Consider the following 27,110-nt stretch of genomic DNA (forward strand, 5'->3'; position numbering starts at 1 on the left):
GTTGCATTAGTAGGAAAAAGGGGGAGTCTCTCAAGAAAAAAAAAAAATAAATAAAAAACCTTGGGTGCGCGCAGGGTGCGCGCACCTCAAAAAAATTTCAAAAAAAATTTCTAAAAAAAAAATTTGTTTGGTTAAGTTTATAAGTGGCTCTTAAAAGAGCCCTTGAGTTAATGGAGGGAAACAGGAAGAGAAAAACGCAAAAAAAGAAAAAACATCTATGGCCTAGTGCATGGATGCGCATCAAATTTTCTCTGAAGGAGATCAAGACTGGTCTCCCCCACAGAAATAAGAGAACCGCAATCAGTGCACCGTGTAGACAACCTCGCCAAACAAGGTGGACCAACAAGAGGTAAAGAAACAGGTGAAGGCACCATCGCAGCTGAAGTGCTCCCCTGAGCTGCCGAAGATGTGCTCGGCTGAGCTGCTGCTGATGTCGTCGGCTGAGCAGGTGGAGAGTTTTCTCCAGAAGCTCGACGATAAGATGCTGGATGCATTTTGTAAACATGTCTCAACATAGTGTGAATGCTGAAAGAATATTTCTTGTTAGGATTCCCACGAGATAAGACTTTTTTACAAAGTACACATGTAACTTTCGGTGCATTTACCTTTTTCTCATTCTCAGGAAAAGTAAAAAACTGCCATACAAAGCTGTCTTTCTGCTTCCTGTTCCTCTGCCTCTCAAGAGTGTCCTGCTCACTGTCTGAAGTAGGTTGCTGTTCAGCCATTGTCTCTCAACAACAGAATAGCTCCTTCTCCAAAGGAATCAGAACTAATAATGAGGGGAGTAGGTGTGGTTTGGGAAGAATCTGGAACAGAAAGTACTTCAAACCAATCATAAGTGATGATTCTTGATCACATGACTTGCCATGAGGGGATTGGGTGTGGTATTGAAACAATTAGAAACTGAAAGTAATGATAACCAATAAGAAATGTTGTTTTATTATGTATAAACCCGAGGTGCGCGCACTGCGCAAGCTCCGTGCGCGCACCCCGTGATGACGTATGCACGAACGCGTAAACGCGCAGGTGCATACGTCATATACGCGTACCTAGCGCGCATACGTTTAACACGCGTATACGCGACCGTTATTGCGCGTAATTTTAGCGTATGCGGAAGTAAACCGCGTCGAGGGCGTAGGACGCATGCGTACATACGTACGCATACGTACTGGGTGCGCGCTCCCAGCGCGCACCAATAAGTATATTTGCGTACGTAAATAACGTACGCCGGAATTCATAAAAAACTAACGAAATAGTACTAGGTGCGCGCTCAGAGCGCGCACCCCAAGAATTTATAAAAAAAAAAAAAAAAAAAAAAAAGAGGACATTAAATAATTAAAAAAATTATAAAAAAAATATCCAAATTGAATTATTTAAAAAAATAATTTATAAAAAAAACAGATAATATATAAATGAATATAAAGTAATTTTATTTAAATAAAAAAAAATATCTTTAATTAAAAATACATACCTTAGCATATAAAAAACCATACAAATTCTCAGAAAAAAACAAAGGTTTCAAAAACGAAATAGTTAGGGATTAGCATTTAAAAAACCTTGCAAATTCACTGAAAAAACCATAGGTTTCACACACGTTATAGTTAGGAATTAGCATTTAAAAAACCTTGCAAATTCACTGAAAAAACCATGGGTTTCACACACGTTATAGTTAGGAATTAGCATTTAAAAAACCTTAGAAATTCAATGAAAAAACCATAGGTTTCACACATGTTATAGTTAGCTGGACATTTTACTCGTAAAAAACCATTGAAATTGCCCCGTTATAGTTAGTTCAGCTAACTATAACTCGCGCGCCCGCAATGCACTGCTGATGACGTCACATATTACATCACTCATGACATGGTCAGTGACATCACTCATGACATCACTGATGACATCTCAAATGACATCACTGATGACATCACTGATGACATCATCCTTGTGATAGAGTGACAGACCTCCTCTCACCCTAATATAACCTTTGATACACACATTCATAAATAGAGACTAAACTTTACAAAACAATGGACATACCAATACCAGTTACAACAACCTCTTCAGTAATTCTAAGATCCACATACACATCAACTCATTCACCAACAGTCCAATACAGTCACTCATACATGTACTCACTCATCATATGTTCTCATACACCTATACATCCTGTTACACAATGCCACTCATCCGTAGAGTTACTCACACACATAGTCACCCATGCTAATAAAGAATCAAACATCCGTTTACTTGCATATAGTTATACACACACCACCACACTTACTTCTACAAAAACTTACACATACTTAGTCTTTTAAACAATCACTTATAGAAACACATACTTATTCATACAGGAACTCTTTCAATCTCTCACTCTTACATATACTCACTTATATACACCAATAGTCACATATACTAGTTAAAAACATATGTAGTTACTCATAAAGACACTGTAGAGACAGTGATTCACTCACTAACACACCCATACACACACTCATCCACCCATGCAGTCCTGCACACATACTATCTTCAACACATACAAACAGTGAGTCACTCATTCATGCACCTATGCACTACGTAATACCCCCCACCGAACCATGCAGACACTCAGACTGATAATCAAAAAACCAACTAATAACCTATATAGACACTCATGTAGGTACTCACCAACCCATATAGCCACTTATACACAAAGTGAAAGACTGATACAGATATATACATATTTAAACATCACTCACTAAGCCATGTCTTCACTATGATACACCTAATCAGTCAGTTACACAATCAATTTTTCATAAACAAATCATCCATTTAGACACTTATATACCCATTTATTCTTCCATCGACCTTGAGATATACATATATAAAACATATTTAATTTTCAGAAAAACACACATTCACGGGATGATGTCATCAGTGATGTCATTTGAGATGTCATCAGTGATGTCATGAGTGATGTCACTGACCATGTCATGAGTGATGTAATATGTGACGTCATCAGCAGTGCATTGCGGGCGCGCGAGTTATAGTTAGCTGAACTAACTATAACGGGGCAATTTCAATGGTTTTTTACGAGTAAAATGTCCAGCTAACTATAACATGTGTGAAACCTATGGTTTTTTCATTGAATTTCTAAGGTTTTTTAAATGCTAATTCCTAACTATAACGTGTGTGAAACCCATGGTTTTTTCAGTGAATATATATATATATATATATGTATATATATATATATATATATTCAGTGAAAAAACCATAGGTTTCACACATGTTATAGTTAGCTGGACATTTTACTCGTAAAAAACCAATGAAATTGCCCCGTTATAGTTAGTTCAGCTAACTATAACTCGCGCGCCCGCAATGCACTGCTGATGACGTCACATATTACATCACTCATGACATGGTCAGTGACATCACTCATGACATCACTGATGACATCTCAAATGACATCACTGATGACATCACTGATGACATCATCCTTGTGATAGAGTGGCAGACCTCCTCTCACCTTAATATAAGCTTTGATACACACATTCAAAAATAGAGACTAAAAATTTCAAAACAATGGACATACCAATACCAGTTACAACAACCTCTTCAGTAATTCTAAGATCCACATACACATCCACTCATTCACCAACAGTCCTATACAGTCACTCATACATGTACTCACTCATCATATGTACTCATACATCTATACATCCTGTTACACAATGCCACTCATCCATAGAGTTACTCACACACATAGTCACTCATGCTAATAAAGAATCAAACATACATTTACTTGCATATACAGTTATACACACACCACCACACTTACTTCTACGGAAACTTACACATACTTAGTCTTTTAAACAATCACTTATAGAAACACATACTTATTCATACAGGAACTCTTTCAATCTCTCACTTTCACATATACTCACATATATACACCAATAGTCACATATACTAGTTTAAAACGTATGTAGTTACTCCTGAAGACACTATTGAGACAGTCATTCACTCACTAACACACCCATACACACACTCATCCACCCATACAGTCCTGCACACATGCTGTGTTCAACACATACAAACAGTGAGTCACTCATTCATGCACCGATGCACTACGTAATACCCCCCACCGAACCATGCAGACACTCAGACTGATACTCAAAAAAACAACTAATAACCTAAATAGGCACCCATGTAGCTACTCACCAACCCATGCAGCCACTTATACACAAAGTGAGAGACTGATACAGATATTTACATATTTAAACATTATTCACTAAGCCATGTATTCACTATGATACACTTAATCAGTCAGTTACACAATCAATTTTTCAAAAACAAATCATCCATTTAGACACTTATATACCCATTTATTCTTCCATCGACCATGAGATATACATATATAAAACATATTTAATTTTCAGAATAACACACATTCACTAGATGATGTCATCAGTGATGTCATCAGTGATGTCATTTGAGATGTCATCAGTGATGTCATGAGTGATGTCACTGACCATGTCATGAGTGATGTAATATGTGACGTCATCAGCAGTGCATTGCGGGCGCGCGAGTTATAGTTAGCTGAACTAACTATAACGGGGCAATTTCATTGGTTTTTTACGAGTAAAATGTCCAGCTAACTATAACATGTGTGAAACCTATGGTTTTTTCACTGAATTTCTAAGGTTTTTTAAATGCTAATTCCTAACTATAACGTGTGTGAAACCTATGGTTTTTTCAGTGAATTTCTAAGGTTTTTTAAATGCTAATTCCTAACTATAACGTGTGTGAAACCCATGGTTTTTTCAGTGAATTTGCAAGGTTTTTTAAATGCTAATTCCTAACTATAACGTGTGTGAAACCCATGGTTTTTTCAGTGAATTTGCAAGGTTTTTTAAATGCTATTTTTTTTTTATATTCTTCATTTTTTTCAAACATATTTTTATTTTAATTTTCTTATCTTTTATAAAGACTATGCTTTAATTTTTAAAATCCTTAAATATTTTTTTTATATATATTTTTTTAAAATAAACATGTAAAATTTATTTCCTGATTTTTATTTTTTTTTTTTTATAGTACGCGTACCGTAAGCTCACGGTAAGCGTACGGTTTACGCAACGTCCGTAATCTATCTACGCTGCTTGCGTATAGTTACGCACTTTGCGTAGCCGCGCGTACTGCGCGCGGGACGCGTGCGCGCTTACGCAACACGCGCACGTTACGCGGAAGTGCCGGGAAATGACTGTTATGCGCATGTGCGCAAGCGCGTGTCTTTTTTACGCGCACGCGTACTTTTTGCCGTAAGCGCACCGTAAGCGTACCGTAAGCGTACGGTAGGTCATGTGATCTTGAAACACAACTTTTGATTGGTTGAAACTACTTTCAGTTCTAGAACTCTCCTACACCACACCCATTCCCCTCATTTCTGCTTGTGATCCCTTGGGAGAAGGAGCTGGTTTGTCTTTGGGATACGATGGCAGAACAGCAGAGCTCTTCTGAGAGTGAGGCTAGCACCAGCAGCACTGTCTTGAGGCAGAGAGCGAGGAAAGTAAAACCTTCTTATGTTTGGGATTATTTTACTTTTCCAGAAGGCCAGCAAAAGGTGAATGCACCTTTAGTTACTTGCAAGCTGTGTAAGCGTGTACTTTCTAGAGGTAAACCTGACAAGAAGTATTCCTTTGGGAATCACACCATGATGAGGCACCTCAAGGATGTACACAAAAGGACACATGCACATCTTTTTGGAGGTAACTCTTCAGAAAGACGAGCCAGTACATCCACAGCAGCTCAGCCTGGACCATCACCTGCAGAGCTTACTCCTTCTTCTGCAGCTCAGGTGAGCCCTTCATCTGTGGGGGGAGAATCTCCTTTTGCTGGCCCTCTGGAAATGAACCCTCGATTTCGGAAGGTTGATATTCATTGCACATTTTGTAAAGCTCTAATTTGTTATAGGGAGACCAGTGTTTCCCTAGTGAATAACAAAATAGATCAGCACATTTGTAGCTTTGAATGATTTTCCCATGGTTCCTTTCCTCTGTCCCTGCATGAACACAACGGTTCTTTTAAGAGCCAACCTTATCTTTCATCTTTTTTTTACATTTTTTTTAAAAAACTTTTTTTTTTTTTTTTTTACCGTACGCGTACGGTAAGCGTACCTTTTTTTTTATTTTTTAAAAAAAACACTAAAAATCATTTATCACATTACAAGGTCCTTGAGAGACTACAATTATTACTATTGACTTACCTTACTTACTCAAAAAAATATTTATTCATTTGTTTTTTTAAAAAATAGTTTTTAAAATGGTTGTAGTTTACGAAAATTTTCTATATCGATCTGAAAAAAAAGAAAAAAGTATTAATATTTTTAAACCATTTTATAATACAGTACACATATTTACATTTTAAATTTCTGCCTATAATTCTTCTATGCACACAGAGTCATGTTTTCACATTAGTGCCAAAACGAAATTTCTTTGCCAATTTGAAAGCACACTTACTGCTCTTTTTTTTTCGGGCCAAGTGAAAATCTCTTTTACAGACTGACACATTATGAATCCACCATGTGTAACTACAACAAAAACAATTCCCATTTCTATTATTCATTTCTTAAGTTACCACATACATCCCCTCTCAAACTGTAAACTCACCTTTAAAATTAGTTAGTTGTGAAAGAAATGTGTCACTCAAACAGCAGATTATCAGAGCCAGGATCTCTGTTCTGTACACCTCTCTCCTCTCAGCAGAACCAGATAATGGCAAACTTTCCCTCTATTTTTCCACACATATACATGTAAGTTTCAAATCTCAGTGCTTCCCCCTTTTTTTCAAATGTAATGACACATTTCTATTGGTTGAAAACCAACCCTTTTCCAAAAGTACCCTGCCCCCAACTTGACTTCTGCCTAGTACCCTTCCCCCAACTTGACTTCTACCTGCTACCATAGCAACAGCTCATGGAACACTGCTGTGTGCAGTTAGGTCAGAAGTTCGACACACAATGTTTCAATTCCACAGAGCAAGAGTGCTTGACTTTTCAAACCTAACTGCAAATCCATAGTACTGTTCTTTGGTTACACATTTTTTTGTACCAATACAAAACATGCTTCTATTAATTTTCACATACAGCCTAGTTTTTTTTCTAGAATGGTATGAAACAGCCAATCAGTTCTTTTTGTTTTGTAAAAAATATGTATGCCTCCATTTCCAAACTGTCTTTCTTTTCATATTGCCATTCTACTGAAAGACACCTCCTGAGTGCATCCAGTTCTCCTTTGAAGATGTTCACAGTGTGGATTGTAGGGCACAGCTATGTCTTCTGGAGTGAAAAGTTTGCAGAGAAAACAGATATGGTGAGAGACCTTGCTTTGCCAAATGTAGACATTAAATGGATTGGTCAGAGAGGGTTAAAGTGGCACCAATTGATGCCATTGGTGAAATCCTTCATGCAAATCCAACACCCTGACCTCATAATAGTGCACTGTGGTGGCAATGACCTAGGCACTTTGACTGGGGTAGGTCTGGAAATGCTTATGAAGGACACCTTTGCACAACTGTTTTCACTTTTCCCTAAAACTGCCTTTGTGTTTTCCAACATATGCCAAAGGCAAAAATGGAACTGGTCCAATCATTTCTGTCCACAGATTGACAAAGCAAGAAAGCACGTCAACAAATCTGTTTCTGCTTTCCTCCGTGACTATGGTATGGGTGCCATTTACCACAACAACTTGCGTTACGACATGCAAGACATTTATAGAGGAGATGGTGTGCACTTCAATGATGAAGGGAACAGAGTCTTCCTCTTGAACCTTAGACTCTGCATCGGTACTTACTTGTAGGTACCACTAAAAAAATGACTCCATAAACACAACAGCTCTTTTTAGACCTCCCTAATTTCTAAACTCTTAAATCTGATTTTCATTTATTTATTTTTATTTTTTTTACCGTACGCTTACCGTGAGCTTACCGTACGCGTACCCCGTGATTTTTTTTAAAATCAATAAATGTTTTCTTTGTACTTTTCTGTCCTTCTTTGACCCCCTTACAATTGTTAGGGGGTCTGTAACTCTCCTCATTGCCCCCTTTCCTTGTTTTCACTCTTTTTTTTCAGAGTGAAATACACAAAATGGCGGCCGCCGCTTCCTGGTTTCGGCCGATTCGAATGTTTACTAAGATCTAAGAGCCAATCAGAATCGCGCTCGCGCACGCCACCGTACGCTTACCGTAAGCGTACGGTAAGCGTACCGTAAGCTGGCTCAGATATATATATTGATTTAAAGGCTATTTTCTCAAAATCAACTGAACTGATTTACACCAAACCTACAAAAGGCACTTCCTTGACCTACGGACTACCTCTCTGCCAAATTTCTAGTAATTCTGTTCAGCCGTTCGGGCTGTAGCTCGTTCTAAAGGTCCTATGGAAAAATGCATGGGAAAAACGCGTTTTGGGACCCCCCTTTTATCTCAGCCCCCGCTTGACGAATCCCCCCGAGACTTTCAGGGTAGGAGCGGAGCGTAGCGCCCCACCTATTTTGAGAAATTCGCGAGGATTCGTCGACCGGCGCCAAAGTTATTCAAAATAGAATGTTGAGGTTTTCCTATGGAAACGTGGTCCTAACTATAACTACCTACTGGCGACCGCCAGTAGGTAATATATATATATATATATATATATGTATATATATACATATATATAGTTCAAAATGGCCTTTTTTGCAAGGTTATCCCCAAACTTTTTGCTTTTTTTTTTTGTAAACAAATTTTATTTGTCAAATGCACATTCAGCAGAGCTCTGTAACCCAGAGGCTTCCGTAGCATCAATGAACCAAATCCTGACTTTGACAGTTTTCTCATGTAATAACAAAAAAAGAATAAAGAAGGGACATGCATATAAAATACAACCCAATTAAACAAAAAAACAAATAACACCCCCCACACCCCATCGCACAACCAGCCCAGCAAAATCAGCAGGTATGATCGGAGCTACAGTTCTACCCTCGCTATGAAACATGTCCAATAGACACCATGCCGCTCAACACGCGTATGTTACATACCCCCCCAATACAAGGGAGGAAAAGACTACAACCCACCCAATCCCTACGCTGGAATGGGCTCCAAATCCAATCCCCTGTAATCCGCCCAGCGCTTCCAGATTTTATAATGTTTATGCGGGCAGCCTCGTGCTATAAAAATGGGGGCTTCAAGGCCCATACAGATATCCAATCCTGCCTTCCACACTGAGACGGAGGGCGCGACAGCCGCCTTCCAAGCCCTCGCAATGTCGCGCTTGGCAAGAGTTAAACCCAGGAGCATCAGATGGCTCTTGTAGACATTGCCTCCTATATCATCCATAACATGCAGGAGTACTAATTTAGGAGACCGAGGGAGATCCCAGCCCAGAACCTCTGAGAGGCATGCCAGTACACCCCGCCAAAACCTAGTTAGCGCAGGAGATTCCCATACAGTATGCAGCAGAGTCCCTTCGTCATGCAAGCAGTGAAGGTAATTCGGGGATGCCACCAGACCAGCCCTGCACAGTCTGACTCTAGTAAAATATACTCTATGAAGGTATTTAAACTGGATGAGTCGAAGGCTCACAGTAATAGCCGCCCCACGTGGGGAGGCCAGGGCCTCCGTCCAGTCCTCCTCCTCAAGTGAGCCCACATCCTCCTCCCATGCCTCGCGGAGACGCTGCAGAGATGGGGAGCAGTGCGTTACCAGGGACTGGTAAATTTTTTAAATCTTATGGTCCCGCAGGTCCCCCATGAATACTTTCACCTCTACCGGACTAAAGTCGGTCAGCTCCCCCAGACCCACCAAGCTAGGAGAGAGAGCATGCCGGAATTGCAAATATTGAAAAAATTGTGTGCGCGGCATTTGAAAGTCCTTCTGCAAGTCCAGGACAGGTCCCCTCATGACATCCCCCAGGGTGGAGATCCCAATCACATCCCAGTCATGGAAGCCGGGCAAGGCCGCCAACTGCGGCAGACGCCCATTTTGCAAAAGCGGCGTCTCACGAGTTAGGCGATTCCACCAGCCCATCCTCCGCAACGCCTGTCTCCAAACCTGAAACACCAACTGTTTCACACTCGGCAAAGAACGCCGCAAGGGCGCAGAATAGAGAAGCGTATGTAGTGAGTGATCTCCCATCAAACGGCACTCTAGGGCATACGCCGGATCCGACCTGTCGCCATACCACCATTCGTTAAGAACCAACAGGTGTGAGGCCATATAGTACGAGAGAATATCGGAAGTTACGAGTCCCCCACAGTACGTGGATTTAAAGCAAGTACGGAGAGCCACCCTAACAACACCCCCGCCCCAGAGAAACTGGCCCAAGGCCGCATTGACCTGGCGGAACCAACCCGGGGAGACAGGATATGGATGGTTTTGCAGCTGGTACAGCAAGCGAGGAAGAGAGACCATCTTGAAAATGGCCGAAGGGCCATATATAGATAGGGGCATGTGGGACCAGACTCTATGATCTTCACGCACCCTGTTTCACACCGGCACCAAGTTCCTTTCCCAGGAGATCAACCGCGCGTCTGAAAGAAACACACCCAAGTATTTCAGCCCCCCATGCGCCACCTGCACCGCGGAGGCCCAAGCACCAGGGTCAGCCCCTCCACCCAGGACCCGAAGGGTAGACTTACGCTCATTCATATAAAGGCCCGTAGTCTCCCCAAACACCTGTATGATACGCAGCAACCGCGGGCCAGTTCTATCCAGCTGAGTAAGAAAGAATAGTACATCGTCCACATATAAAGCTATACGATCCGCTAGTCCGTTGGCCCATTCAAGCCCTGACACCTGTGCATCAATACGCACCCATGCAGCTAGGGGCTCCATTGCCAGGGCGAACAGATAGGGTGACAGGGGGCACCCCTGCCTGGTGCCTCGACCAATGGGAAAGACCGACGAGACAGAACCCGCCACGCGTACAGATGCTGTTATGTCCGTGTAAAGTAGCGTCAGATAGGAGAGAAAGCGGGGTCCTAGATTCAATCTGCGTAGGAGGGCGAATAGATATTCCCAGCTCAATGAATCGAAAGCTCGATCCATATCTGCAAGCAATAAGGCCGCGCACACCCCCAAGCTCTCGGCTGCCGCGATTGCTGTATGAGCTCTACGAATATTGTGACGGGTCGCCCGCTGAGGCATAAACCCAGCCTGGTCCGGATGGACAATAGACGAGACATGGGGACGGAGGCGATTAGCAAGCGCCTTGGCCAGAACCTTAGCCTCAACGTTGAGAAGAGAGATGGGACGGTAAGATGCATGGTGTTCAGGGGGCCTGCCGGGTTTGTGGAAAACCACCCCCTCAGCATGTCGCCAGTCTCTGGGCAAACGACCAACCTCCCTAGCCTCTTCCACAACCCTGCAATAATGGGGACCAAGCTGCCGGAAGTACCATTTAAAGAATTCATTCGGGAAACCATTAGGACCCGGCGCCTTACCCGGCTGCAGCTCCTGGAGAGCAGAATTCAGTTCATCTGCCGAGAATTGGCGGTCAAGGTCCGCGCTTACCTCGTCAGTCAGAGTTCTGGGCGGAAGGTCATCCAAAAATCGGGCAATAACCTCTGCCGACAGACATTCTTGGGGAGAATAGAGTTCCGCATAATAGACCGCAAAACTTTCTGCAATGGCCAACGGATCTGAGATCGGTATTCCATCGGGACCGACTATACCCGGGAGGACCAGGGAGCCCGTCGCCCCTTGACACAATCTATGTAAGAGTTTGCTCGACTTGTCCCCCCACTGATATATCCTGCTGCAGGTTGCCAGCCACGCCTGTCGGGCTTCTTCTAGCAAAAGGAACAAATAATCCTGTTGCGCTAGCGGCAACTGGCGGCGGACCAGCCGCCCCCGTCTCCACTGCGCGCTTCTAGGTCCAAGATCTTCGCCTCTGCCCAATAAAGAGATTCCCTGCGGGCCCTGCGGGCCGCCGTTCCCACATTATGCGACAAATAGTGGTCTATGGCGTCCCCCATGTGCTCCCTATACTCTGCCTTTTGGAGATTCCATGTGGAGAGGTGCCATCGGAAAGGTCCTTGCGCAAGGCCAGCACGCAGTGTAATGGCCACAGGCGAGTGATCAGATAGCCCTTGAGGGAGAATGTCGGCCTCCACCACCCTGCCAGCATCCCCCCGAGACACGAAGATATAATCAATACGAGAGAGGGAGTCGTGGACCGCCGAGAGATAGGTGAACCCCGGAGTCCCACCATGCAACCGACGCCATGGGTCATCCCAATTCTGGCCCAGCACGAGGGAATAAAGCTTGGTGGGTTTGCGAACCATCGGGGCCCCGTCGGGTCTCCACCTGTCAAGAGCAATATCTAGCACATCGTTCCAGTCCCCACCAATCACTGCCAGGCCCTCTGGGATATCTGTCCACATGATCACGAGTTTCTCTACAAAACCCCAGGAAAGCGGAGGTGGGGCATAGACGCTACCAAAAATCATGGACTCACCCCTCAACGTACCCTTTAGGAAAAGATATCTGCCCTGCGCATCACCCCACGTTCTAATGTGGATATAAGGGACTCGTCCGTGGATCAAGACTGCCTCTCCCCTCGAACCCCGCACAAAGCCCGCATGAAACACTTGGGTATATCTGAAGCGCTGAAAACAGAGTGCTTTAGTCCCCATAAGATGTATCTCTTGTAGCATCAAGATATCAGCACTGGCGCGTTTAGCCTGCTTAAGGATAGGGCCACGTTTAATCTTATCTAACGCCCCTCTGATATTCCAGCTCAAAATGCGCAGGGACCCCAAGGAATCTAACGATCTACCCGCAGTGGCGGCCATGCCACAACATCAGAAACATGAAGAGCCCTGGCGGCCCAAGACATGCCACACAGCGCGACCCCGACCTGCAAGTGGACAATGCGATGAAAGAACAGCAACAATTCCCCTGAACAACCCAACCACCCCCCCCCACCCTGTACCTCGGAAACGGTGAAGTACCTGTCGCAGCAGGCAGAGCAGGCAGACCCCAACAGGGGGAACCACCCCTCACCCGCCAATGGATCCCCAAACTACAGCCCATTGTCCCTAAGCCCCCATCCCCGTCTGGAATAACCGACAGAGATACCGGCCCTCATCGGGCTCCTCTGACCACTACGAACATTTCTAAGAATTAATCCGAAGCAGATCCCACACACGACGGAGCATTGCCGGATTTGGACCGCCTCCTGGACCTGGAGCGGCGAGACCCCCTCCCCTGGCCACCGGGCACACTCCGGACCACACTACTCGAGGAGGAGTCAGATTCTCTCCCGGGCACGGAGTGAGGGTGCAGCCGCACCGTCTCATCTGTCCAACGGAAGGCCTCCTCCGGAGAGGCAAAAAAATACGTGCAGGAGCGATAGACCACCCTCAACCGGGCCGGGTAGAGCAACGCATATGGAAGTTTGAGTTCCCGCAGACGGGCCTTAGCCGCGAGGAATGATTGCCGCTGTTGTTAGGTCTGTTTAGTATAGTCCGGGAATATCAGGATACGGGCATTGTTATACTGCAAAGGTTCTTGGGCCCTGGTTTGCTTCAGGATCACATCCCGATCGTGATAGTTAAGTAGTTTCGCAATCACTGGCCGCGGACGAGCCCCGGGGGAGGCTTCTGCATCAGGGCTCTATGTGCCCGTTCCACCACAAAGCATTTAGATAGGGAGTCGGGGGGCAGCCAGCCCTCCAGCCACTGGGTGATAAACCTCTCCATGTTTCCAGACTCACACCCTTCCGGAAAACCAACAAAGCGGAGGTTGTTGCTTCGTGCCCTGCCCTCTGCATCCTCCACCCTAGACGCCAAGCCCCGCTGAGTAGTCTCCAGAGATGTCACTCGTTGTTGCAGGGTCATCACCACATCCTCCACTCCAAAGATCCGCGTCTCAGCGATGCGATGCGTACCACCGCATTTCGCAGGTCCTGGCGCAGCAACATGACGTCTGAGCCCACCACCCCTATCTTGGCATCAAGGGCGTCCCTGGATTGGGTAATTGCCGCCAGGAGGGCGGCATTGTCTGGAACATTACCCTGGGCCCCACCCGCCGCCACCGCAGAGCCCCCAGGACCAGCAAACTTGTCCAGCGTACTTTGCTTGGAGGACCCGCCACCGATTTTGTCTCTCGTCATGGTGGGCCAGGTATACCTTCGTGATCCCCCTCCCAACAGGCAGGCTATCACTGTGTACCCCGGTGGGGTATCGTAGGTAGCACAGGGGCGACACTCCTGTCCGGCAGCGGTCCGCACAGCTCGATCCCACTGCCGATGCGGCCGTCAGGATGCCCTCGCTGAGTGTCCCTAATCCCTGTGCGCCAAGTGGCACCGCTCCATGCCGCCCAACGGGTGAATGTCAGTGTCCCACAGTGACCCTGCGGATGATGAGGGTTCTGCCGGGGCGTCACACAAGGCACCGCACAGGCCCCAATATCGCAGTATGCCCCGGAGCCTGAGTCCTCAATGGTACCCCCACAGGGCCGCAGTAAGGCCCCCGGGTACGGGCAGGATGCACCCCTGGGCCATCCAAGAGACCCTGTAGACTCTGCAGGCCGCCCTGCACCCCCACGCGGTCCGACAGCACCGCCGAGCCCCCACACAGACCTGGAGAAGACGGGGGAGGGCAGGGACCCAAGTCCACCCGCGGAGAGCTGGCCACTACCACCGGTCCACCACAGCGGGGGATGCGGCCACTCACCCCGTGTCGCCCGGGTCCTCCCCACAGCCCGATCTGGCTGCCGACAAATGGGAATGATCTCCTGTGAAGGCCAGGAATCACTGGAGGCCCAGAACGGATGGGCGGAAGCCCACTCACGAGCCACGAAGGACGCACCAGCCTCTGCAGCCCGGGGGCCACGCACCAGGCCCCGGCTCAACGATGTCCAAGCCAGCAAAGCCCCAGGCAGGGCGAGCCTCCGCCAGCACCATCAGGCCAGACACTGGTCCCGGGAGCTCCGCCGCCGGAGGGCCAAAATGGCGGCCGCAGCAGAAAACACCTCCCTGGGCGCCAACTCTCCCCCCCTCGGTCCAACTGACCGCCAATCAATGGGGGGGGGGGCGCCACACAGGAGATCTCGCCAGCAGGGTGACTCACTCCGCGCCACCAGCGGGGGGCCACCCTATCCACAGCCGCTCTACCGCTCCGGGCTCCGCCAGTCGGGCCGCACTCGAGGCTGCGGTCTCAGCGCCGCCCACAGGCCTCAGCGACGATCTGGTCCCGCCGCCGCTGCAGGATGCCGCTCCGGCACCCAGCACACCACCAACAAGCGTCACCGTGTCTCACCCCCTCCAGGCACAGCAGGCGGAGGGTATCGTGGCCAGAGGAGCAGGATCAAGGAAGGATCAATGAAGGGCTGGACGGAGCCTACTCAGAAGACTTCCGCCATGCTGGCTTGCTAAGCCACGCCCCAACCTTTTGCTTTTTGCTTCTTCATCCTATTCTTTCCTGACCTGTTATTGTTGGCTTTAGGACTCTGGGCACTTTACCACTGCTAATCAGGGCTAAATTGCATATGCTCTCTGTGTAAATTGTTGTTACAATTGGTTATCCATGATTGGCATATTTGATTTACTGATAAGCCCCTAGTAAAGTGCACTGAGTGTTCCAGGGCCTGTAAATCGAATGCTTCTAGTGGGCCTGCAGCACTATTTGTGCCACCAACATGAATAGCTCTGAAAATATGTCTCAAGCCTGCCACTGCAGTGCCTGTGTGCAGTTTGTTAACTTAACAACATTTTTTGGGGGTTTCTTTTTGCCCCAAGGACAGTGGCGACAGCCTCTTTTCATAGCGCATTTGCATTCAGTTTTTTGATTCAACATTTCTTTTCCTTCTTCTTAAATTCCTTCTGCTTTTTTTTCATTAACCGTTTTCTCTACTCTTAGTGCCTTTCAAATAGCCATGCAAGGTAAATGCAAATTTTCCAAAACTTCTCATAGTCAAGCGGGCCATCCGAACCTCTCTTCAAGAATACGTAAAAAAGCACCATTCGTCACAAGCAGTTTATTATGACCCAATGCATTTCGGATCCCCACGGGTCCTTCGTCAGGGGTAACTGTAAATAACAACAAAAACATTCTTTTAAATACTACACCACCAAATATATACAAAAATTAATTGCAAAGCTTGTAAGATGTAAATAGCAGGTGCCTCACATCCCGGTGTTTTGTAAATATTATGAAAGTCAATAAACCTATTCTTTTCACTAGACTCCACTCTACTACATCAAAAAATAGCTAAGTTGCAATCACATATTCGGTATCATCACTAACCTTTACATCCCCCTCACCTCTACTTCACCTTTTATACCCCGTATCCAACACCCTCTTCACCGCTACCTCCCCTCTTTCATCTTACCAAAACTTAATCCTCCCATTTTTCTGGTGCCTGTAAACACTCCCCAACTGCTGTTCACCTCGTTTCCAACAATTTACCCCTTTACGCGTACCTGCTAAAAAGTTGTCATCCTCGCGTCTCAAGCCACCCAGCAAAATCTACTTTGTCCGTTAACCATCTCCCTCATTTCAACTAAACCTTCCCGCCTTATTTCCTGTACCCTCCCTCTCTTTCCACTCGATAATTAACACCTGAGCCATCCGAGCCTGCCTTAAACACTACATCTCCCATAAAACACTTAGCTTCTCATGTAATTTGGTCTGTACTATTCTGTAACGGCGCAAGAGTAAGCACGGGGACCCCCCCCCGGCCTGAGACAATGATCGTCACTTTCTCCCCTCTTTTCTCCCACCAGCAACCAGAGTGGACTTCCGAGGGGGCGCTGTATCCAGTACCAAGTGAAGAAAAGGGACACCGCTCCTTTAATTGGGAAGGCGTTTCACTTGACCCGGCCCCTAGCTGTGACGAAGACGAGGGATGGGCTGAAATACCCGGGGCTGCTCTCTCACAGGTGTGCGTTGACACCGGAGGACGAGACGGCGAGAGGAGATCGGAGGACGGAGTAGCAGAGCAGTACGGAGGTCGGAAGGGAGAAGAGGATCGCACGAGAGATCGCGGAGGAGGTGGCGAAGACGGGACATCGAAGCCAGGAGGCCAACGACCCCGTGAGCCGCCCAGCCACGTTCCTGGAGGAGCGTGGCTCTCCCAGGTACGCGAACGCTTCACGGGCTGGGTGGGGGCTAAGGGACGCCGATTGTAGCAAGCTTGGGGAACTCCTCAGAGGCGTGACATCCTTGGGACATCCCGGTAATCCCCGACCTCAGCACCTACCCTCACCAAGAGTTCTTGTAAATACTGCACTAAACGGATCCCTCACTCCCCTTCCCGCAACCCGTTCTAAAGTAGAAAGACCGGTCACTGACCCTAGAACCTTTTCTTTCTCTTCTCGGGGGAGCCTCAACGCCACGCCTCCTCACAAGGTCCGAGGCAGCCCACTCTGGCGGGACAGCGCCCCGTCTGGCAGAGGAGGAAGACCGGAGGACGGACAGAACCACGAGGCGCCGAGACAGAGACACCCCTGCCGTATTATCGACCTACAGCTGTTAAAAGACGTGTACGGACTCCAATAAAACCCTGTGAAACCTCAAAGCCGTCTACCGTGATACCTACCCGCTCACAAGTGGTGGAGAATGCAGGCAACATAGCCATCTGTAACGAAAAGATGGAGGCACTACTACAACACCTGGTGAAGGGTCAGGACCAGCTATCCTGGGTGGTGGAACAGCAGTTATCGTCAGCCCAGGCCGACAGGGACACCTTCAAGAACACTGTCTCGGCCCAATGGGAGGGGCTACACGAGATGCTTAAGTTCCAAGGAATACCTTTCCCTGTGGAACCACGTACTACGATTCCGGGACCTTCTGGGATCTCTCTCCAGAAATACATAACGGGAGAAGACCCAGATGCCTTTTTGCTCAATTTCGAGCGGGTTGCTAGGGCATGCGGCTGGCCCCTAGAGAAATGGCCGTTCTTTTTGGCCCCTTTACTCACAGGGGAAGCCCAGGCTGCCTACCAGGTGGCCAACCCGGGCGGAAACACCCCCAATGTAGAGATTAAAACAGTGATCTTGGATCACCTGGGTTTAGATGCCGAAGCATTTCGAGTCCGGTTCCGGAAGGAACGAGGTACCCCCGGAGAAAATCCAAAGACTCTGTTCTTTCGGCTGAAGAACGCCGCCGACAAATGGCTGAACCCCGCCCACAGCACCAAAGAGGAGATAATGGACCGAATCTACCTAGAACAGTTTTTAGAGGCCCTGCCATACAACACGCAAAAATGGTTGCGGCAACACTCCCATCTCACCACCACCCAAGCCATAGAGATGGCCGCCACGTATGCCCGTGCACAGCCGAAACAATCGACGTATGAGCCAGAGAAGATACCACGACCCATAGGTACTCGATTGGAGAAGAAAACCCGACCAGAACCGGTAAAGACTCCCTACATGAGACCTATGGCACCTTCGTTTAGAGGACCTCAATGCTTTGAGTGCGGTAGTTGGGGGCACATAGCTCGATTGTGTCCCCAACGCAAAACAACCAAAGAACCCATGGAGATTGGCTACGTTCCCAAAAGTATTCTCTACACCGCCGAGATGGGAAGCGCTTTTCATGTAAGTGTACAGGTGAACGGGACCCCTATTAAAGCCCTCCTAGGCTCAGGTTGTAGACAGTCAGTCATACAGGCCGAATACGTAAAGCCCCACCAGTACCTCCCCGATATAAAGGTGCACGTGAGATGTGTACACGGAGACGTCAAGCCATATCCCGTAGCCAACGTCCCCCTAGAGTTGCCGGACGGTACACAGGGTTTAGCCAGGGTGGGCGTATTGGAGTTCCTCCCTGAAGACATAATATTGGGAACGGATAACCCCAGGTTTCTAGACCTATTTACGGGTACGTTAAAACATCAGACGATAGGAGGAAGTATGAGACAGGTCCCGGGGTCCCCACTCCCTACTCTGACGACTCCTGAGCCCTGGATCTTAGACAGAAGCTTCAGGTTTGCGCAGGCAAACGATGCTTCCTTGATGAACGCCTGGGAACAGGGCCACCGCGAACACGGTAATCCTAACCCGTCCTTCCCTCGTTTTTTAATAAAAGACGGGTTGCTATATAGACAGGCGAACAAGGGCGAACCCCAACAGCTGTTAGTCCCTACCTCATTCAGAGAGCAGATCATGTTTTTTTCGCATTCACATTTAACAGCAGGACACATAGGGACCGAAAAGACCACCCAAAACGTAGTGCGCCACCTCTATTGGCCCGGGATATATAGGGATATTAAGGCCCACTGCCAGTCCTGTGAGGTGTGTCAAAAGGGTAACACGCATCGTCCCCCGGCCGTCCCGCTCCAACCTCTCCCTATCATAGGGACCCCGTTTGAAAGAGTCGGGATGGATTTGATCGGACCCCTTCCTAAAACAAAACGAGGGAACCAATACGCTCTGGTGATAGTCGACTACGTCACCAGGTTTCCTGAAGCGTTCCCGTTAAGGTCCACAACCACCCCCCTTATAGCGGAACGGTTACTGGAGTTGTTCTCTAGAGTAGGATTTCCTAAAGAGATCCTAACGGATCAAGGGACTCCGTTTGTCTCCCGTCTGATGAAAGAGGTGTGTGAGCTGTTACAACTGCGACACATCCGGACCTCGGTATACCACCCTCAAACCGACGGCCTCGTAGAAAGGTATAACGGCACCCTGAAAACAACATTGAAGAAAATGTTGATGGTGAACGGGAAGGAATGGGACCAGCTTCTGCCCCTGGCTCTTTATGTCATCCGGGGACAGAGACAGAGTAGTCTCGGATGTTCGGCCTTCGAGATGCTTTACGGCCGACAACCGCGGTCCCTACTGGAGATGACCAAAGAAGCATGGGAGAAGGAAAGCGGAGAACAGGAACAAGAGATGTTGGAGTATACGAAAGCTCTCAAATCTAAGATCGGGAAACTGCGTGATCTCGCCTATTCCTCCCTAGAGAAGAGCCAAATGAAACAAAAGACGTTCTACGACAGAGGGAAACGCTGGAGGAGGCTGAACGTTGGGGACTGGGCTCTGGTTTTACTTCCCTCGTCCACTAAGAAGTTTCAAGCGGAATGGAAAGGTCCATATAAAGTGATAGGGACTATAGGGAACACCAGTTACCAACTCCAAATGACTGCGAGAAAGGTGCAAACGTACCATATCAACCTATTGAAACTATGGATAGGACCACCCCCAAAGACAGCGCATCTCACCATACCGACGCCTACCACCTCTCTCTCCACAATGGGCGACCTTGTCGTAAACGAAGAGCTGACTGATACTGAACATGAAGACCTCAAGAGAACCTTATCATCCTTCGCATCTCTCTTCTCCGATAGGCCAGGGAGAACCACCCTAACAGAACATCGAATCGACACCACCACTGGAAAAACCGTGAAACAAAGGCCCTACAGAATCCCAGCGGCCAAGAGAGCAGCAGTACAAAAAGAAGTGGAGTCAATGTTAAAATTGGGGGTCATCCGACCATCCAGGAGTGAATGGTCCTCCCCCATTGTTATGGTACCAAAGCCCGATGGAAGTACAAGATTCTGTATGGATTTTAGAGCCCTGAACGAGATTTCACAGTTTGACGCATACCCCATCCCACGAATCGATGAACTAATAGAGAAACTAGGAGAAGCCAAATTCATTACGACTCTGGACCTGACCAAAGGTTACTGGCAGGTGCCTTTGAGAGAAGAAGATCGGAAAAAAACCGCTTTCGCCACCCCAGACGGGTTGTTTGAGTTTACCGTGTTACCCTTCGGGTTACATGGGGCCCCCGCAACATTCCAACGCCTCATGAACACCGTCCTCCAGGACTGTCAGTCGTTTTCATCAGCATACCTTGATGACATTGTCATCTTCAGTTCAGACTGGGAACAACATCTACAACATCTTACAACAGTGTTGAGGGCCTTACAACAAGCAGGGTTACACATTAATTCCAAAAAGTCACGGGTGGGTTACCACAAGGTGAAATATCTAGGGTATATGCTGGGTCACGGTGTGATAGAGCCCCAGATAGAAAAAGTCCGAGCAATAGCGGAAACCCCATTTCCCGACAGTAAGAAGAACATGAGGGCCTTTCTAGGGCTAGTGGGGTATTACCGTCGTTTCATCCCGCAGTTCTCCGAGATAGCCGCCCCCCTTACAGACACCCTCAAACAAGAAGTCCGACCTAGTGTCCTCCTAACCCCTTCTCCTGTAATGTGGAAAGCTTTCAACACCCTAAAACGCATGATCACAACCAGTCCAGTGTTGTCCTCACCCGATTTCAACCGCCCCTTTACGGTACATACCGATGCCTCGGATTACGGTATTGGTGCGGTCCTCTCCCAAACTGACCACGGGGGTACGGATCATCCCATCCTTTTTATCAGTAGGAAACTCTTTCCCCGGGAGCTTAAGTACCCTACGGTAGAGAAAGAATGCTTGGCTATTAAATGGGCGGTGGATAAGCTGAGGTACTACTTAGATGGCCGCCCCTTCACCCTGTACACCGATCATGCTCCCTTACAGTGGATGAGCTGCAATATTTCTCTAAACCCGAGAGTGATGCGATGGTTTCTCTCTCTACAGCTATTCTCTTTCACTGTCAAACATAAGAAAGGCACGGACAACGGAAGCGCGGATTACCTCTCTCGCTATCCTCTCCCCGAACGGGAGAATCCTAGGGGGGAGGTGTGTAACGGCGCAAGAGTAAGCACGGGGACCCCCCCCCGGCCTGAGACAATGATCGACACTTTCTCCCCTCTTTTCTCCCACCAGCAACCAGAGTGGACTTCCGAGGGGCCGCTGTATCCAGTACCAAGTGAAGAAAAGGGACACCGCTCCTTTAATTGGGAAGGCGTTTCACTTGACCCGGCCCCTAGCTGTGACGAAGACGAGGGATGGGCTGAAATACCCGGGGCTGCTCTCTCACAGGTGTGCGTTGACACCGGAGAACGAGACGGCGAGAGGAGATTGGAGGACGGAGTAGCAGAGCAGTACGGAGGTCGGAAGGGAGAAGAGGATCGCACGAGAGATCGCGGAGGGGGAGGCGAAGACGGGACATCGAAGCCAGGAGGCCAACGACCCCGTGAGCCGCCCAGCCACGTTCCTGGAGGAGCGTGGCTCTCCCAGGTACGCGAACGCTTCACGGGCTGGGTGGGGGCTAAGGGACGCCGATTGTAGCAAGCTTGGGGAACTCCTCAGAGGCGTGACATCCTTGGGACATCCCGGTAATCCCCGACCTCAGCACCTACCCTCACCAAGAGTTCTTGTAAATACTGCACTAAACGGATCCCTCACTCCCCTTCCCGCAACCCGTTCTAAAGTAGAAAGACCGGTCACTGACCCTAGAACCTTTTCTTTCTCTTCTCGGGGGAGCCTCAACGCCACGCCTCCTCACAAGGTCCGAGGCAGCCCACTCTGGCGGGACAGCGCCCCGTCTGGCAGAGGAGGAAGACCGGAGGACGGACAGAACCACGAGGCGCCGAGACAGAGACACCCCTGCCGTATTATCGACCTACAGCTGTTAAAAGACGTGTACGGACTCCAATAAAACCCTGTGAAACCTCAAAGCCGTCTACCGTGATACCTACCCGCTCACAAGTGGTGGAGAATGCAGGCAACATAGCCATCTGTAACGAAAAGATGGAGGCACTACTACAACACCTGGTGAAGGGTCAGGACCAGCTATCCTGGGTGGTGGAACAGCAGTTATCGTCAGCCCAGGCCGACAGGGACACCTTCAAGAACACTGTCTCGGCCCAATGGGAGGGGCTACACGAGATGCTTAAGTTCCAAGGAATACCTTTCCCTGTGGAACCACGTACTACGATTCCGGGACCTTCTGGGATCTCTCTCCAGAAATACATAACGGGAGAAGACCCAGATGCCTTTTTGCTCAATTTCGAGCGGGTTGCTAGGGCATGCGGCTGGCCCCTAGAGAAATGGCCGTTCTTTTTGGCCCCTTTACTCACAGGGGAAGCCCAGGCTGCCTACCAGGTGGCCAACCCGGGCGGAAACACCCCCAATGTAGAGATTAAAACAGTGATCTTGGATCACCTGGGTTTAGATGCCGAAGCATTTCGAGTCCGGTTCCGGAAGGAACGAGGTACCCCCGGAGAAAATCCAAAGACTCTGTTCTTTCGGCTGAAGAACGCCGCCGACAAATGGCTGAACCCCGCCCACAGCACCAAAGAGGAGATAATGGACCGAATCTACCTAGAACAGTTTTTAGAGGCCCTGCCATACAACACGCAAAAATGGTTGCGGCAACACTCCCATCTCACCACCACCCAAGCCATAGAGATGGCCGCCACGTATGCCCGTGCACAGCCGAAACAATCGACGTATGAGCCAGAGAAGATACCACGACCCATAGGTACTCGATTGGAGAAGAAAACCCGACCAGAACCGGTAAAGACTCCCTACATGAGACCTATGGCACCTTCGTTTAGAGGACCTCAATGCTTTGAGTGCGGTAGTTGGGGGCACATAGCTCGATTGTGTCCCCAACGCAAAACAACCAAAGAACCCATGGAGATTGGCTACGTTCCCAAAAGTATTCTCTACACCGCCGAGATGGGAAGCGCTTTTCATGTAAGTGTACAGGTGAACGGGACCCCTATTAAAGCCCTCCTAGGCTCAGGTTGTAGACAGTCAGTCATACAGGCCGAATACGTAAAGCCCCACCAGTACCTCCCCGATATAAAGGTGCACGTGAGATGTGTACACGGAGACGTCAAGCCATATCCCGTAGCCAACGTCCCCCTAGAGTTGCCGGACGGTACACAGGGTTTAGCCAGGGTGGGCGTATTGGAGTTCCTCCCTGAAGACATAATATTGGGAACGGATAACCCCAGGTTTCTAGACCTATTTACGGGTACGTTAAAACATCAGACGATAGGAGGAAGTATGAGACAGGTCCCGGGGTCCCCACTCCCTACTCTGACGACTCCTGAGCCCTGGATCTTAGACAGAAGCTTCAGGTTTGCGCAGGCAAACGATGCTTCCTTGATGAACGCCTGGGAACAGGGCCACCGCGAACACGGTAATCCTAACCCGTCCTTCCCTCGTTTTTTAATAAAAGACGGGTTGCTATATAGACAGGCGAACAAGGGCGAACCCCAACAGCTGTTAGTCCCTACCTCATTCAGAGAGCAGATCATGTTTTTTTCGCATTCACATTTAACAGCAGGACACATAGGGACCGAAAAGACCACCCAAAACGTAGTGCGCCACCTCTATTGGCCCGGGATATATAGGGATATTAAGGCCCACTGCCAGTCCTGTGAGGTGTGTCAAAAGGGTAACACGCATCGTCCCCCGGCCGTCCCGCTCCAACCTCTCCCTATCATAGGGACCCCGTTTGAAAGAGTCGGGATGGATTTGATCGGACCCCTTCCTAAAACAAAACGAGGGAACCAATACGCTCTGGTGATAGTCGACTACGTCACCAGGTTTCCTGAAGCGTTCCCGTTAAGGTCCACAACCACCCCCCTTATAGCGGAACGGTTACTGGAGTTGTTCTCTAGAGTAGGATTTCCTAAAGAGATCCTAACGGATCAAGGGACTCCGTTTGTCTCCCGTCTGATGAAAGAGGTGTGTGAGCTGTTACAACTGCGACACATCCGGACCTCGGTATACCACCCTCAAACCGACGGCCTCGTAGAAAGGTATAACGGCACCCTGAAAACAACATTGAAGAAAATGTTGATGGTGAACGGGAAGGAATGGGACCAGCTTCTGCCCCTGGCTCTTTATGTCATCCGGGGACAGAGACAGAGTAGTCTCGGATGTTCGGCCTTCGAGATGCTTTACGGCCGACAACCGCGGTCCCTACTGGAGATGACCAAAGAAGCATGGGAGAAGGAAAGCGGAGAACAGGAACAAGAGATGTTGGAGTATACGAAAGCTCTCAAATCTAAGATCGGGAAACTGCGTGATCTCGCCTATTCCTCCCTAGAGAAGAGCCAAATGAAACAAAAGACGTTCTACGACAGAGGGAAACGCTGGAGGAGGCTGAACGTTGGGGACTGGGCTCTGGTTTTACTTCCCTCGTCCACTAAGAAGTTTCAAGCGGAATGGAAAGGTCCATATAAAGTGATAGGGACTATAGGGAACACCAGTTACCAACTCCAAATGACTGCGAGAAAGGTGCAAACGTACCATATCAACCTATTGAAACTATGGATAGGACCACCCCCAAAGACAGCGCATCTCACCATACCGACGCCTACCACCTCTCTCTCCACAATGGGCGACCTTGTCGTAAACGAAGAGCTGACTGATACTGAACATGAAGACCTCAAGAGAACCTTATCATCCTTCGCATCTCTCTTCTCCGATAGGCCAGGGAGAACCACCCTAACAGAACATCGAATCGACACCACCACTGGAAAAACCGTGAAACAAAGGCCCTACAGAATCCCAGCGGCCAAGAGAGCAGCAGTACAAAAAGAAGTGGAGTCAATGTTAAAATTGGGGGTCATCCGACCATCCAGGAGTGAATGGTCCTCCCCCATTGTTATGGTACCAAAGCCCGATGGAAGTACAAGATTCTGTATGGATTTTAGAGCCCTGAACGAGATTTCACAGTTTGACGCATACCCCATCCCACGAATCGATGAACTAATAGAGAAACTAGGAGAAGCCAAATTCATTACGACTCTGGACCTGACCAAAGGTTACTGGCAGGTGCCTTTGAGAGAAGAAGATCGGAAAAAAACCGCTTTCGCCACCCCAGACGGGTTGTTTGAGTTTACCGTGTTACCCTTCGGGTTACATGGGGCCCCCGCAACATTCCAACGCCTCATGAACACCGTCCTCCAGGACTGTCAGTCGTTTTCATCAGCATACCTTGATGACATTGTCATCTTCAGTTCAGACTGGGAACAACATCTACAACATCTTACAACAGTGTTGAGGGCCTTACAACAAGCAGGGTTACACATTAATTCCAAAAAGTCACGGGTGGGTTACCACAAGGTGAAATATCTAGGGTATATGCTGGGTCACGGTGTGATAGAGCCCCAGATAGAAAAAGTCCGAGCAATAGCGGAAACCCCATTTCCCGACAGTAAGAAGAACATGAGGGCCTTTCTAGGGCTAGTGGGGTATTACCGTCGTTTCATCCCGCAGTTCTCCGAGATAGCCGCCCCCCTTACAGACACCCTCAAACAAGAAGTCCGACCTAGTGTCCTCCTAACCCCTTCTCCTGTAATGTGGAAAGCTTTCAACACCCTAAAACGCATGATCACAACCAGTCCAGTGTTGTCCTCACCCGATTTCAACCGCCCCTTTACGGTACATACCGATGCCTCGGATTACGGTATTGGTGCGGTCCTCTCCCAAACTGACCACGGGGGTACGGATCATCCCATCCTTTTTATCAGTAGGAAACTCTTTCCCCGGGAGCTTAAGTACCCTACGGTAGAGAAAGAATGCTTGGCTATTAAATGGGCGGTGGATAAGCTGAGGTACTACTTAGATGGCCGCCCCTTCACCCTGTACACCGATCATGCTCCCTTACAGTGGATGAGCTGCAATATTTCTCTAAACCCGAGAGTGATGCGATGGTTTCTCTCTCTACAGCTATTCTCTTTCACTGTCAAACATAAGAAAGGCACGGACAACGGAAGCGCGGATTACCTCTCTCGCTATCCTCTCCCCGAACGGGAGAATCCTAGGGGGGAGGTGTGTAACGGCGCAAGAGTAAGCACGGGGACCCCCCCCCGGCCTGAGACAATGATCGACACTTTCTCCCCTCTTTTCTCCCACCAGCAACCAGAGTGGACTTCCGAGGGGCCGCTGTATCCAGTACCAAGTGAAGAAAAGGGACACCGCTCCTTTAATTGGGAAGGCGTTTCACTTGACCCGGCCCCTAGCTGTGACGAAGACGAGGGATGGGCTGAAATACCCGGGGCTGCTCTCTCACAGGTGTGCGTTGACACCGGAGAACGAGACGGCGAGAGGAGATTGGAGGACGGAGTAGCAGAGCAGTACGGAGGTCGGAAGGGAGAAGAGGATCGCACGAGAGATCGCGGAGGGGGAGGCGAAGACGGGACATCGAAGCCAGGAGGCCAACGACCCCGTGAGCCGCCCAGCCACGTTCCTGGAGGAGCGTGGCTCTCCCAGGTACGCGAACGCTTCACGGGCT

The 27,110-nt window shown here is 48.5% G+C and overlaps 1 protein-coding gene across 2 annotated transcripts in view; it reads left to right on the plus strand.

Moving 5' to 3' along the window:
- CTBP1 (C-terminal binding protein 1) overlaps positions 1-27,110 on the plus strand; it is a 2,306,313-nt gene that overhangs the window by 838,016 nt on the left and 1,441,187 nt on the right. The window lies entirely within an intron of this gene.

Source organism: Triturus cristatus, chromosome 2_2 (genome assembly GCF_964204655.1).
Source record: "Triturus cristatus chromosome 2_2, aTriCri1.1, whole genome shotgun sequence".
In the NCBI taxonomy this organism is placed as follows: domain Eukaryota; kingdom Metazoa; phylum Chordata; class Amphibia; order Caudata; family Salamandridae; genus Triturus; species Triturus cristatus.